The 13,083-nt window shown below is 39.9% G+C and overlaps 1 pseudogene; it reads left to right on the top strand.

Annotated features, from left to right (window-relative positions):
- Positions 1-9,611: 9,611 nt before the first annotated feature.
- Positions 9,612-12,479, top strand: LOC121754700 (annotated as a pseudogene).
- Positions 12,480-13,083: the final 604 nt, after the last annotated feature.

The following is a 13,083-nucleotide window of genomic DNA, read 5'->3' as shown; positions in this document are numbered from 1 at the left end:
AGACTAGATTTCAATTCCTAGGCCTAGTAGTTTAAAACTCGACCCTCATGTTGCGTGGCAGCAGCTAACCTCCAAAAGTTCTCTCGATGCATTCTGACCCTTCCATTCTCGTGGATTCGATCCCGACTTCCCTATACTAGCCAATAGTGTAGAGGGTTGGGGTTTTGAAGCGAGATTGTTGCAACAACGACTGCATTCTGAAGTTCACGATCTCCTAGACCCTGTGCTCTAGCGAATCCTCTGGACATAACAATTAAACACACACAGCCAGCAAATCATCCCGCGCTTCACTGGTGTTGGTCTGTTTTGTCACTTCTGTAGATTTGTTGTTGGGAGTTTTCGTGGGTTACCTTGTCTTTGTTTTTGGTTTGTGTGTTACTCTAGTTGCTTGGCTTTTGTTTTTTCATGTTCTTTGCAACAGATTATGGCTCGCCTCTCTTTCGGGCTTGAGTTTTTATTTATAAAAAAAATAATCAGACCGGTTAAATCATAAACTAGTAGTTTAACCGATTCACATACTAGTTCGATTTTTAAAACATTTTTAAAACTATAATATCACACACGCATCATATGCTCTTCTTGGAGCCTAGCCAAACTATTGACTTTCAATACTACAATATTACTATATATATCGAGAGTGTCGTGATCAAATAAGAACCACATCTAAAATTAAATTAGAAAAAATCTCATTTCTTGAATATCAAGATTTAGTGGATCTGTTTAGAGATGCCCACGGTTCCGGAACCGGCGGTTACGGTTCGGAACCGCCGGTTCCGGTTTCGGAAATTGTCGAACTGGAACCGAACCGTGAGGGTGTTTTACGGTTCCAGTTCCGGTTCCAAAACCACCGGTTCCGATTTCGATTTGAAACCGTCAGTTTTTCGGCGGTTTTTTGCAGTTCCGGCTAGATTTCATGGTTTTCCAACGGTTTTTCATGATTTCGGTTTGGAACCGTCCAGAACCGACGGTTCCGGCACGGTTTCGGTTCGTAAAATTTGGAGCCGGAACCTGCCCGCGGTTCAAAATATGGTGGTTCCGGTTCAAGAGAAAAATGTCGGTTCCGTGGTTAACCGCCGGAACCGAAAACCTTGGGCATCTCTAGATCTGTTTACGCCATGTCTTGCTAGATCATTTTCAATTTTTTTTATTTCGATAAATGGTAGTACTATCAATTAGTGATAAAATGACGGCAATTTTTATACCTGAATAACAAAATCGACATTATTCAATACAGTTGAACATATTATCAATTTACAATGCTAAAACATATCAACGTAATTTTATCGTAATTTTACACTATCAGTTTAGAATGCAAAATTTATCAGTTCTCTTAAACATTAATATCAGTTAAAAAATTAATATGTTATTTTTCAAAATATTTCAACATGATACAAAATTTTTAAATTTATTAATATTAACATCATATACTGATTTTACTCCAACCATTTACATTAAACTCAAACTTAAAAAATATTCGAGTCACTTTTTTTTCTTACAAAATCTCTGAAAGTGTTTGAAGTACACCATCTAATACTATGATCATGATGTAAAACCAATAATAGATACTACTCCTTCCAGCCACGAATATGAATTCCGGTTCAATTTTACTGTATATGGTAATAAGCTTCACATTTCACTAACTTATTTCACTCATATTTCATTTAAACGAATACTATGTACAAGTGAGACATATATACCACTAACTTTTTTTCCATCCACTTTTCATAATTTTCCCTTTGTCTCAATAAATAATACTCCCTCCATCCCCAAAGAATATGCACTTTGGGTTCGGCACGAGTTTTAATGTAAAATTGGTAAAGTAAGAGAGATGTAGAGAGAAAAAGTAAGTAAAGTATTGTTAGTAGAGAATAAGTCCCGCCTCATTAGAGTGAAAAAAGTTTTCAAAATTAGAAAATGCATATTCTTGTGGGACGGAGGGAGTATGAAACATTTGATTTCCCGCATAAGTCCCGCCTCATTAGAGTGAAAAGAGTTTTCAAAATTAGAAAATGCATATTCTTGTGGGACAGAGGGAGTATGAAACATTTGATTTCCCGCACGGGATTTTATGCTATGTAATTTTGTGGATTAATGAAGAGAGAGTAAAGTAAGAGAGATGAAAAAGTAGATATAATATTGTTTATGAGTACAATGATTGAACGTTGAACAACGGCCTAATTAAAATTGATATAATGGAGGACTACTTAATTAGTCATTAGTGCAGGATCGTTTAGTGTTAATGATTAAACTCGTTGACTTAACTTGGATATAGTATAAAACTCCATAGAGTTAATCACACGGTCTTATAAGATTCTAATAGATCAATTTTTTGGATGTACATATAGATATTATAATTGTGTAAACTTTAGCAGAAGTGAAAAATACATATAAAGAACAGTAGCACTTAATTATTAATAATTTTCCTGCATATTTAAATTTTATCCAAATTAAAACGTTAGTGAGAATGACGTGAATCTTTGAACGCCTTCACTTCATTCATAAGATGGAGTTCTACAAATAAAATCCTAATGAAAAACTTCATCTTTTTAATTTGGTAAATTCAGTGGAACAACGATGTTTAAAGATTATATGTACGGTGTTATTCTTCTTATCATCCATTTTCCCACATTAGTATTTCAATTTGTCACATCCGATTCAATTTGTATAAAAATGAATTTGCAGAAAAAGTACTGCTACAACAATTTATTAATTTCTTGCTATAGTAACTCTCAAAAACATTATGAATGAGTAAAATTTATATTGTAAATTTCGACCATGATACTAATTGATCTAGCATATAAGGATTGGTTTAAAATGAGAGAAATTTTGAGTACTTTATTCGTTAAAAAAAATAATCTCATGAATGTTATAAGTTTTAATGCATAAATAATAAAACAAAAAAATAAAAAGAAAATAGTGAATAATATAGAATAGATAATAAAAATTGATGATTTTTTTTATAATATAAAAATAATATAAATGTTGATTTACATACCAAAATTAAAAAGGATCAAATCTTGATGAGCCTCACCTATTCTCATGCACGCCGGTCAGTGGATTTTACTATAAGTGAAACTGGTAAATAATCTTCGTGTCAAAAGTCAATTACCACCAAACATAATTGCAGTATCTAATACTACTAATTATTAGTATAAAAATATGTAAATACTTATGCCGACTAAACATGTTGAATGTAAGTTTGACATCCTCTAATTGTCAATTACCGTCTTAATCAATATATATCTTGCAATTAGATTTTGTTCCATGATTGTCTACGTGTCTATGATGTAAATTGTTCACTTTTTTTTACAACTTTTGTGTTCCATCAAATATGGATCGCCGAACTAGGATCAGGAATTTACCGAATAATTTACGGATTTGTGATTGAAAATAAAAGGTTGATGGATGATAAAGATATCCATGGTGGAACTAAAACTTGCTAGCATGGAGTATAAAATAAAGTGTCTTACATTTGATTGAAATGTGTATTAAGTTTATATTAATGGTAAAAAATAAATTTTAAGGTATATATTAATGATGAAAAATAAATTTTAAATGCAACACGCAGAATAGAAACCAAATGCGGAGTAGGCATAAGAAAACATCAAATATCATTTTTACTTTGTTTTTATTTCAATGTAAGATATTTAGCTTTTAAATTGAACTAGGCAATTTTAGATTGTTAGTTCATCTTAATATCTAAATTTCTTATAATAAACTAAAAATGAAGTAAAAGTAACCTTAAGTGTTATATAATAATGATTTATTTTCTTTGGTTTGGTGTTCTACACTTGAGAAGTGTTTTTGCCTTAAATGCATTCAATATATATTATGGTCGCTATATGGTTGTATTCATATTAAGGTAGTAATAAAATGGAAACTTATATATTGTACAAATTCCAAACTTTTCAGCACAGTGTAAAATTTCAAGATTTTGATATCAACACGGTGCTAACCGTTGACACTGTGTTGATATTTTATATTGCTATTATTTTATAATTTGTTGACATTTTTTAACGGTCCAGATCATAGTTTGGAGTTTGTACAATAGTTAGAGTTTTGCATTTGATTACATTACTTCATATTCATATGGTAAATATTGTTCAAAAACAAAACATTTGTTAGTCCATTGGATCTTGTGATCTAACGGTTAGATTAATATCACGTGTCATCTAATATTGTAGATTATTAGCCTAATAATGTAATTTAACTAATAATGTAGTACTATTATAGTAAAATAATATACTCCTATTTTAGTCAAATAATGTAGATTATTAGTCTATTAATGTAGCTTGGCTAATAATGTAACATCGTAGTCTTATAATGTAGCTTATCATAACCATCCAATCTAAGAATCCAATGGAATGTGATTTGTGGTGTTTTATACTAAGAGGTGTGAGGACCCCACCCCAATACTCCCCTTGACCAAAGATGTTTGACACTAAGTACGAGGACAATAAATCTTATAACGGCGTCAAAATCGCGATGCCGATTTTTCGCCGACGCCGGTTCTGACGCCGAACCATTGGAACCGGCGTAGGCGAAATCGGCGTCAAAATCGGCGTGGCCATGCCGATTCGCGCGATGACGCCGGTTCCGATGCCGATCCTCACGGCGCCATTGTGGGTCCCGGATCGGCGTCAAACCGGCGTCAGATTTTATTTTTTATTTTTTTTTTCTTTTGAAAACACTATATATACGCGCTTTGAACGTCATTTTCATTCGCACCACTTGTTTTAACGAGTACTCTCTCTACCTTACTTTCTGTTCAAGATCAATAACGAGCAATGGAGAACAACTACGAAGGTACTCCAGTGACTCCCAGGGGATGGTCTCAGACTCCCCCGCCTCCCGGTGTAGGGTCTCAGACGGCCCCGACTCCCGGGGTAGGGTCCCATACTTCCCCGGCTCCTGGGGAAGTGGTTGGCCTCCGATGACCGGGTACTACAACATGTACCCGTGGCAGCAGATGATGCCGGGGTGGGCACCCGGCATGCAGCCCCCTATGCAGATGATGCCGGGGTGGGCACCCGGGATGCAGCCACCGGCGCAGCAGATGATTCCCCCGCCGCAGGGGACGCACGGGGGGGGGGGGGGGGGGGGGGGAATGCCTATCGGCCGACTTTTGATTTTTCCACCTGTTCTTCGCACACATCGACCCCAACGGATGCACAGTATATGGAGACCCTCTCCTTAGCGGACTTGGGTTTTGATATGAACGAGGTTCCGGAAACTCTCATTCAAAGCCAGGGAGTAGGGCGGGGTAAGAAGAAGGGCAAGGCCAAGAAGGCCGGCGAGTCGTCGCAGCCGGAGGAAGTGGACGGACGCGGAGAACGTTGCGGTTTCCAAGGCGTGGGTGAGTGTCTGCGACGATCCTCTCGTTTCGAACAACCAGAGGATCGTCAACTTGTGGGCCAAGGTAGCCGCAGCCTACAGGGCATTTTGCCCTGAAGGGAGACCGTGCACCGGGGAGGAGGTCCGGAAGTGCTGGGACCGAATCAGGTCTGGCGTCTCTCGATTTTCGGGTTTGTACGCCAACGCCCTCCGCATGCAGACCAGTGGCCAAACAGAGGAAGACTGCAGGAGGATTGCGGAGAGAGCCTACCCCGATCCGCAGAAGAAGTACTATGAGTTCACCTACTGGAACTGCTACGTTGTGCTCAACGAGTCGGAGAAATTGTCTCGTAAATTAAATTCCGTATGTTGATACGAGTGTAAATTAAATTATATAATTGTTATTAGTGATGTGGATAGGTAGTGTGAAGGCTATGTGAGGGCTATTTGATGTCCAGTTGATGTGGCAGGAGAATTGTAGTGCTGATGATGTGGCAGTGTGAAGGCTATGTGAGGGCTATTTGACGTCCAGTCTTACTGGAGATGCTCTAAGCTATCTTAGGAGTTACATTCTTATGGACATGGTTCGGAATTAGAGCCAGTCTCTAATCAACTTTATGAATAGTCTTAATAAGAGAAAAAAAAATCTATATGAACGCTCTCAAATCAAGTTTTTATTTTAGTCAGTTCTTTAGTAAGAGTTTCTTTTTCATTTTTTATGATAAATAAAATTATGCTCATATTTTTATTATGAAATTAATATAGTATATAAATTTATGATTTATATTTCATTAATTTTATTTTTTTTTTGTATATTTTTTAAAATCAGTGGCAAGGCAAATGACTTACGGTCTTCTATTCTCGAACAGGACAGAGAGAGTATACATTAATAAGCACTTTATTCATTATATCTCAAAGCAAACATAATCTTATGCTCAAATATTGTCCCACTTAATGTTATTAGGGTGTCCACTATAAGCCAGGGGCGTCTATAGCCCCGGCGGGGCTATCTATAGTGGGGAGAACGTCCGCCCCGAGGCGGACGGTCATCAGGCGTTTTTTGTGCAAGGACGCGCCGGTCCGGGGCGGAAGGGGCGATAGGCGCGCATGCCTATAGTGGGGCGGTGCCTGGCGCTCCTATCCGGGGTGATTTTTTTTTAAAATTCAAAAATTACATATAAATACACCTAATTCCATTCATTATATTTTCACACCATTCCAACTCTTCATCACTCAGACTTTCTCTCACTAGAATTTGTGGACCGAAATGGACAATTTGTGGAATGACGCGTTGAATTCTATGATTAAAGAGGTGCAACACCAGGCCGCCGAGGAGGATGCGGCGCTCGCGGCGGAAGTGGCGGAGGCCGCGATCCCTCGTGCGATTACTCATCGGCGGACCATCCAACGAGATCACAGCGATGCGCACCAGCGTCTAATGGCGGATTACTTTGTGGATAACCCCCGTTATCCACCCGAGATTTTCTGCCGGCGATTCAGAATGTCGCAACGGCTCTTCAACCATATAGCGACGAATTTGGCGGAGCGTTACCGGTGCTTCACCCTCCGGAGTGATTGCACTGGCCGGATTGGGCTGTCTACGCATCAGAAGTGCACCGCTGCAATCCGGCAGCTTGCCTACGCCGGACCAGCTGATATGTTCGACGAATACCTATAAATGGGTGAGACGACTAGCCTAACGGTGCTTAGGAAATTTTGTAAGGGGATCCGGGAAATATTTGGTGGGGAGTTCCTACGAAAGCCCACCCCTGATGAGTGTCAGAGACTGCTGGATATGCACGGTTCGATCCACGGGTTCCCAGGAATGTTAGGAAGCATCGATTGCATGCATTGGGAGTGGAGGAACTGCCCGGTGGCGTGGAAAGGCCAGTTCAAAACTGGATTCAAAAGCAAACATCCATCGATGATTCTGGAAGCCGTTGCTGACTACCGTTTGCGGATCTGGCATGCGTATTTCGGTGTGGCAGGTTCGAACAACGACATCAATGTTCTTCAGTCATCGCCTCTCTTCAACGATGAGTGCTGGGGGAGGGTCCAGAAATCAGCTTCGTAGCCAACGGCACGCAGTACAGTAGGGGATACTATTTGGTAGATGGGATATATCCTCGGTGGCCCGTATTCGTCAAGACAATTCGCCAACCGCTTGGACCGAAGAAACAATATTTTGCACGGAAACAAGAGGGTGCTAGGAAGGATGTTGAGCGGGCTTTTGGTGTCCTCCAATCGCAGTGGACCATTATATGGTGCCCGGCACGAGTTTGGCACGAAGATGATGTCGCGAATATTATATTAGCATGTATCATATTGCACAATATGATAATAGAAGATGAAGGATTTGCGGCAGAGCGCTGGGCACCGGAAGAGCGCGCAAGTACAAGCCACGGTGTTGCCTCCAAACCAATCCAGATGGGCGTACCACGGAGCAATGAATATTTGATCCAACGTTTCGTTGATATGCGCAGGAGCACATCACATGCCACACTCCAGGCCGATTTGATTGAAGAGCTTTGGGCACGTAGGGGAGGCGGCGCAGTGTGAACACCGTTGTGATTTTCAATAGATTAAATTTTCGTTCTGTAATTTTTCATGTACTTTAATACGACGAAAATTTAGTGTTTAATTTTAATTTCTTCACGTATAGCCGTTTTCTTCTATTTACGTGTAGTCCGATAAATTTAATTATAATTGAATGAACATAAATGAAAAAAAGATTGGGGCTATTGAAAGTGTCCACTATAGTGGTGGAAATAAATTTTTGGGGCCGTGGACAAAAAAATTGGGGATGTGGAAAAAAAGGGGGTGGGGCTATGGGAGTGTCCGCCACTTTATACTGCTCCTTTGTTGCGTACTTGTGTTAGAGACTCAAAACTCTTAAAGTCTGAATAATTTAACTGATTTTATTGTCTTTACTATATAGTTTGAGAATTTCATATACCAAAACGAGAGGGAAAAGTCATTAAAATAGAAACGAGATTTACGAATCAATACACACGTTAAGAAACGGGCATAGAAAAATTATGTGGGTATAAATTGTTCACTGAGGCAGATGAAATCCTATTCAATTAATTATGAATATATAAGAAAATAATTAAAATTTATGCAAGAAGTGATTGAGTTGTTAAATTAATAGGAAGACAATTGATCACTGAATTATTTTCTTCGAAACGAAGTTATGCCTGATGAATGAAAGTGTAATTTGATGGTTAATTGTACTTTCTTTAATTTGAATAAACTTTTTAAAAAATGTCACTTTCCCATTTTCTAACTTTTTAGCTCTTCTATGCTACTGCAGTACTCCAGTCGGCTAATAAAAATCTCATTTTCCATGTAGTCCGTCTGCAAATAAGAGTCACGATTCATTTTTACTATAAATGGTAATAATATGATATCACATTCCACTCATATTTAATTTAAAACTACTAATATACAAGTGAGACTCATATTCTATTAATTTTTTCACTCACTTTTCTTAATAGATTTCTTAAAATCTATGTCGGAAAGAAATGAGATTCCTACTTGCAACTCATACAGTTGCTTATTTACAAATTAGATACACAAACAACTGATAAAATGTTTATTGATTTTACCTGTCCTCACTTATATGCATTATACATGCTTTTTTAAAATCATGTATGGCTCATTAATTTATCCTACATCAAATAGATTTCCACAATCTATTGATAGACGTATCCATTATCCAACCATATACACAAAGATTTTAATCTGATTAATGTGGAGGTTGTGAATGAAAGAAGTGGTAGAACAAATATTTAAATAAAGTTATCTAAACTAGCTAGGTTGTCAACAATATTGATGCAAAGAACATAGACATGACAATATTCCACCACAAGGAATTGTTATTACACTTCCATATTGGTGTTAAATCAATGAGAAATCCCATATGCAAAATATCAAACAATCTCTCACTCATGAAACTATACTAGTGTTTTTCTCATCAAATCTCACTACCATCAAGTGCCTTTATGACCCTCACTTCTCATGTGAGGTGGGGCTCTAATTTTTTCATATTATTATGGGTGTATTTTCATTTTTTTTACATTTTATTGTTACTAATTTGAAACTATATTGTGCTATCAACTTATAAATTTAGTCATAGTGCACCTACTCTTAGAGCATAGGACCAGAGTGAACCACGTCGACAATAAAATAAAAAATCAACTTGGGCTAATGTGTACGTATATATATGAGTAAATGTGAGTAAGCATTATGCAAAGATAAAACCGCAAAAACTCAAAATGGCTGCGAATCCCCCTTCCACCAAACCTACCAGAGGTGGCTGGAAATCAGCCATTTTCATCATCTGTAATCCATCTCTTTTCTTACTAATATAATTAATTTGTATATATGATTCGATTTTATTTTATTTTTTGTAAATTAAATTTTGAATTTGATTTGAATTAATTAGTTGTGGAGGTGGCGGAGAGATTTGCCTACTATGGAGTTGCTGGAAACCTGTTCATGTACCTGACGAAGGTGCTCGGCCAGCCAACCGCTACCGCCGCCAAGAGCGTCAACACGTGGCAAGGCGTCGCCGCCATCTTCCCGGTGGTCGGCGGCTTCCTCGCCGACTCCTACGTCGGCCGATTCAAAACTATTCTCATCTCTTCCATCATCTACCTCATTGTACGCCTCTCTCTCTCTCTCTCAACATGAATTTATTTTCCCCAATTTTTCTCACACACCAACCAATTCAATGTGTGTACGTTTCATTTCTCTTTTTATCCGCAGCAATTTTTTTTAGACTCTTTCATCATTTCATTCAATTATCATTAATCCAATGTTCAGTTTAAAATAGAAATTGAAACAGACGTTAGTTGTTGCCTTGCTGGATCATTAATACTAGTATCAATGATGTATCATCTTCATCCTACAGCTGCAGCTCCATGCATCATCAACTTACAGCTCCAGCTCCATGCATCGTCAACTTACAGCTCCAGCTCCATGCAGACAACCGTGCACCTCACCTCATCTACACTCAAGCTCTCGGTCATGCATTGTGAAGAGAAGTTTATATTAGTTAGTTAGTTAGTTGACAGCTGGATCTTTCAGTTAGTTAGTTATGTTTGTTAGTTGTTAGTTTTACATAGCTTCATGCACCGAGTATATAAGGTGTATTGTACTCTTTGTTGATGATTGAATAAAGTTCTCCATCATTCTCTCAATATTATTCTCTCCATAATATCTGCATTCATGAAGTTAATCTTCATAAGTTTGTTAACTAGTATTGTACACGTATTTATAGAATCCAATGGAACAGTAATTAATTACCACATACAAGTGGTGAATAATTAATTACGTGCAAGGAATAGTTATATAGTATTATATATTCAAAATTTATTTGCCTCTTCACATGTGAAATCCTACCAATATTTTCTCTCACTACATGTACAATTGAATTAATTAACTAAATTTCAAGCCTTAAGAATTTAAATATGAAATTCGACAGGGCATCATATTGCTGACGGTAGCGGTCTCTACGGTTCCCCTCGAAGCGCGCCATACAGTTTTCTTCATTGCGCTCTACATTCTAACCGTAGGCGAAGGCGGTCACAAGCCCTGCGTGCAGACCTTCGCGGCCGACCAATTCGACGAGAGCATACCGGAGGAGAAGGCGGCGAAGAGCTCCTTCTTCAACTGGTGGTACGTGGGGATCGTCTCCGGCGCCACCGCCGCGGTGCTGGTGGTGATCTACGTGGAGGATTACGTCGGCTGGAGCTTAGGGTTCGGGATGCTGGCGGCGGCCGTGGCCGCCGCGCTCGTCGTCTTCCTGGCGGGAAGCGGGAGCTACAGCCGCGAGGCTCCGGTGGGGAGCCCGTTCACGAGGGTGGCGCAGGTGGTGTTCGCCGCCGTGAAGAAGCGGCGGATGTCGGAGGGAGAGGCGCGCGGCGTCTGCGTCGAAGATGACGATTACGGTGGCGTCGGCATGGAGGGTGGTGGTACCGGTGCGGGCACTCTAGCACCTACCAGTCACTTCAGGTTATAAATCTACTTTATTTTCCTTCCAATTAACAAGATAGTATCACTGTTTGTGAATGATTAGGTTTTTCACCTTGTTGACAAATTGAGATATGGTTGTCGTTTCATGTCTATGTTGAAGGTCGACTTTATCACTAAGACGAATGTGGACTAGGTCCCCATATTCATTTTTTTTCATTTTTTTTAATTATATGACTGCATGGATTTTCTGTCCCCGTGATTTTAGAGAAATTTAACAATTTCTGATCTTATTGAAACTCCCTTTTTCATATAGATAGTCCTCTAATTATGAAAATTTTGAATGGGTGAAGTGACTCATTTCTAACAGGTCTGTGTTGGAATTTGGATGCAGGTATGTAGACAAAGCAGCGATGATCGACGCAATGAACGCATCGAGCGAGAAGCGGGACCCGTGGCGGCTGAGCTCAGTGAAGCAAGTTGAAGAAGCGAAGCTCATCTTCCAGCTGATCCCGATCTGGCTGAGCTGCCTGATGTTCTGATCGCGCAGCTCGGCACCTACTTCACCAAGCAAACCTCCACCCTCAACCGCTCCATCACTCGTACCTTCACAATTCCCCCGGCGTCCTTCCAGGTCATCACGGGCCTCCTCTATGAGCGGGCCCTGGTCCCCATCTCCCGGGCCATCACAGCCCACCCCTCCGGCATCACCATCCTGCAGCGCATCGGGACCGGCCTGCTCCTCTCCATCCTGACGATGGTGGTGGCCGCGCTAGTCGAGTCCAGGAGGCTGCGCGTGGCGGCCCAGCACGGCCTCCTGGACAATCCGCGGGCGGCGGTCCCGATGTCGGCGTGGTGGGTGGTGCCGCAGTACGTGATGTGCGGGCTGGCGGACGTGTTTGCGGTGGTGGGGCTGCAGGAGCTCTTCTACGACCAGATGCCGGTGGGGATGAGGAGCGTGGGCGTACATCACGGTGACCGGAGTGGGGAGCTTCCTGAGCACTGCGGTGATAGCGGCGGTGCAGAGAGTAAGCGCGGCGGGTGGGGGTGGGGGTGGGGAGGGGTGGCTGCTGCAGAATTTCTATTGGGTTTTGGGAGGTATGAGTGCTCTTAATTTGTGTGTTTATGTTTGCGTGGCTAATAGGTTTGTGTATAAGGAAATAAGGTAGTGTCAACGGAGCCAACAAACAGTGCGAATTTGTCCGATTTGAATATAGTACTATAAAGTTGTAAAGGAGAAGAACATTGAGCTTATTAGTTTTGGGTCTTTAAATTTTCTATTGTTGGGCTTGCTTGTGCTATTATGGTTTTTTTTTTGTTATATACAAGTGTAATGAGAGTCCTTAAGTCCTATGAAGCCCAAATACCCAATCCAGATTTCCTAAGTTTCAGAACAATTTGTGACCTTTGAAAGACATTACAATTTGAGATTAAAACTACCTAGCAGCCTAGCAAGTAGTCGAATTATAGCAAACTACTGCTCCATCCGTTCCATATTAAGAGAGTCATTTTGGTACGTTCCATAGTAATAGAGTCATTTCCCTTTTTAGTAAAAGTTAACGCATTTTTCCACACCTATTATACTCTTTATTACTTTTTTCTCTCTTCATGTCTCTATATTTTTCATTTTTCACTTTATTCTCCATTCACTTAACTCACTTAATACAAATTTTTCTTAATCTCTGTGCCGAAAAGAAACACCTCCATTACTATGGAACGGAGGGAGTCTAAAAATGTTTCTTGTGCAAATAGTAAATTTATCAACATAGGAAT

Source organism: Salvia splendens, chromosome 11 (assembly GCF_004379255.2).
Source record: "Salvia splendens isolate huo1 chromosome 11, SspV2, whole genome shotgun sequence".
In the NCBI taxonomy this organism is placed as follows: Eukaryota; Viridiplantae; Streptophyta; class Magnoliopsida; order Lamiales; family Lamiaceae; genus Salvia; species Salvia splendens.
This window is presented reverse-complemented; position numbering and strand designations above follow the sequence as displayed.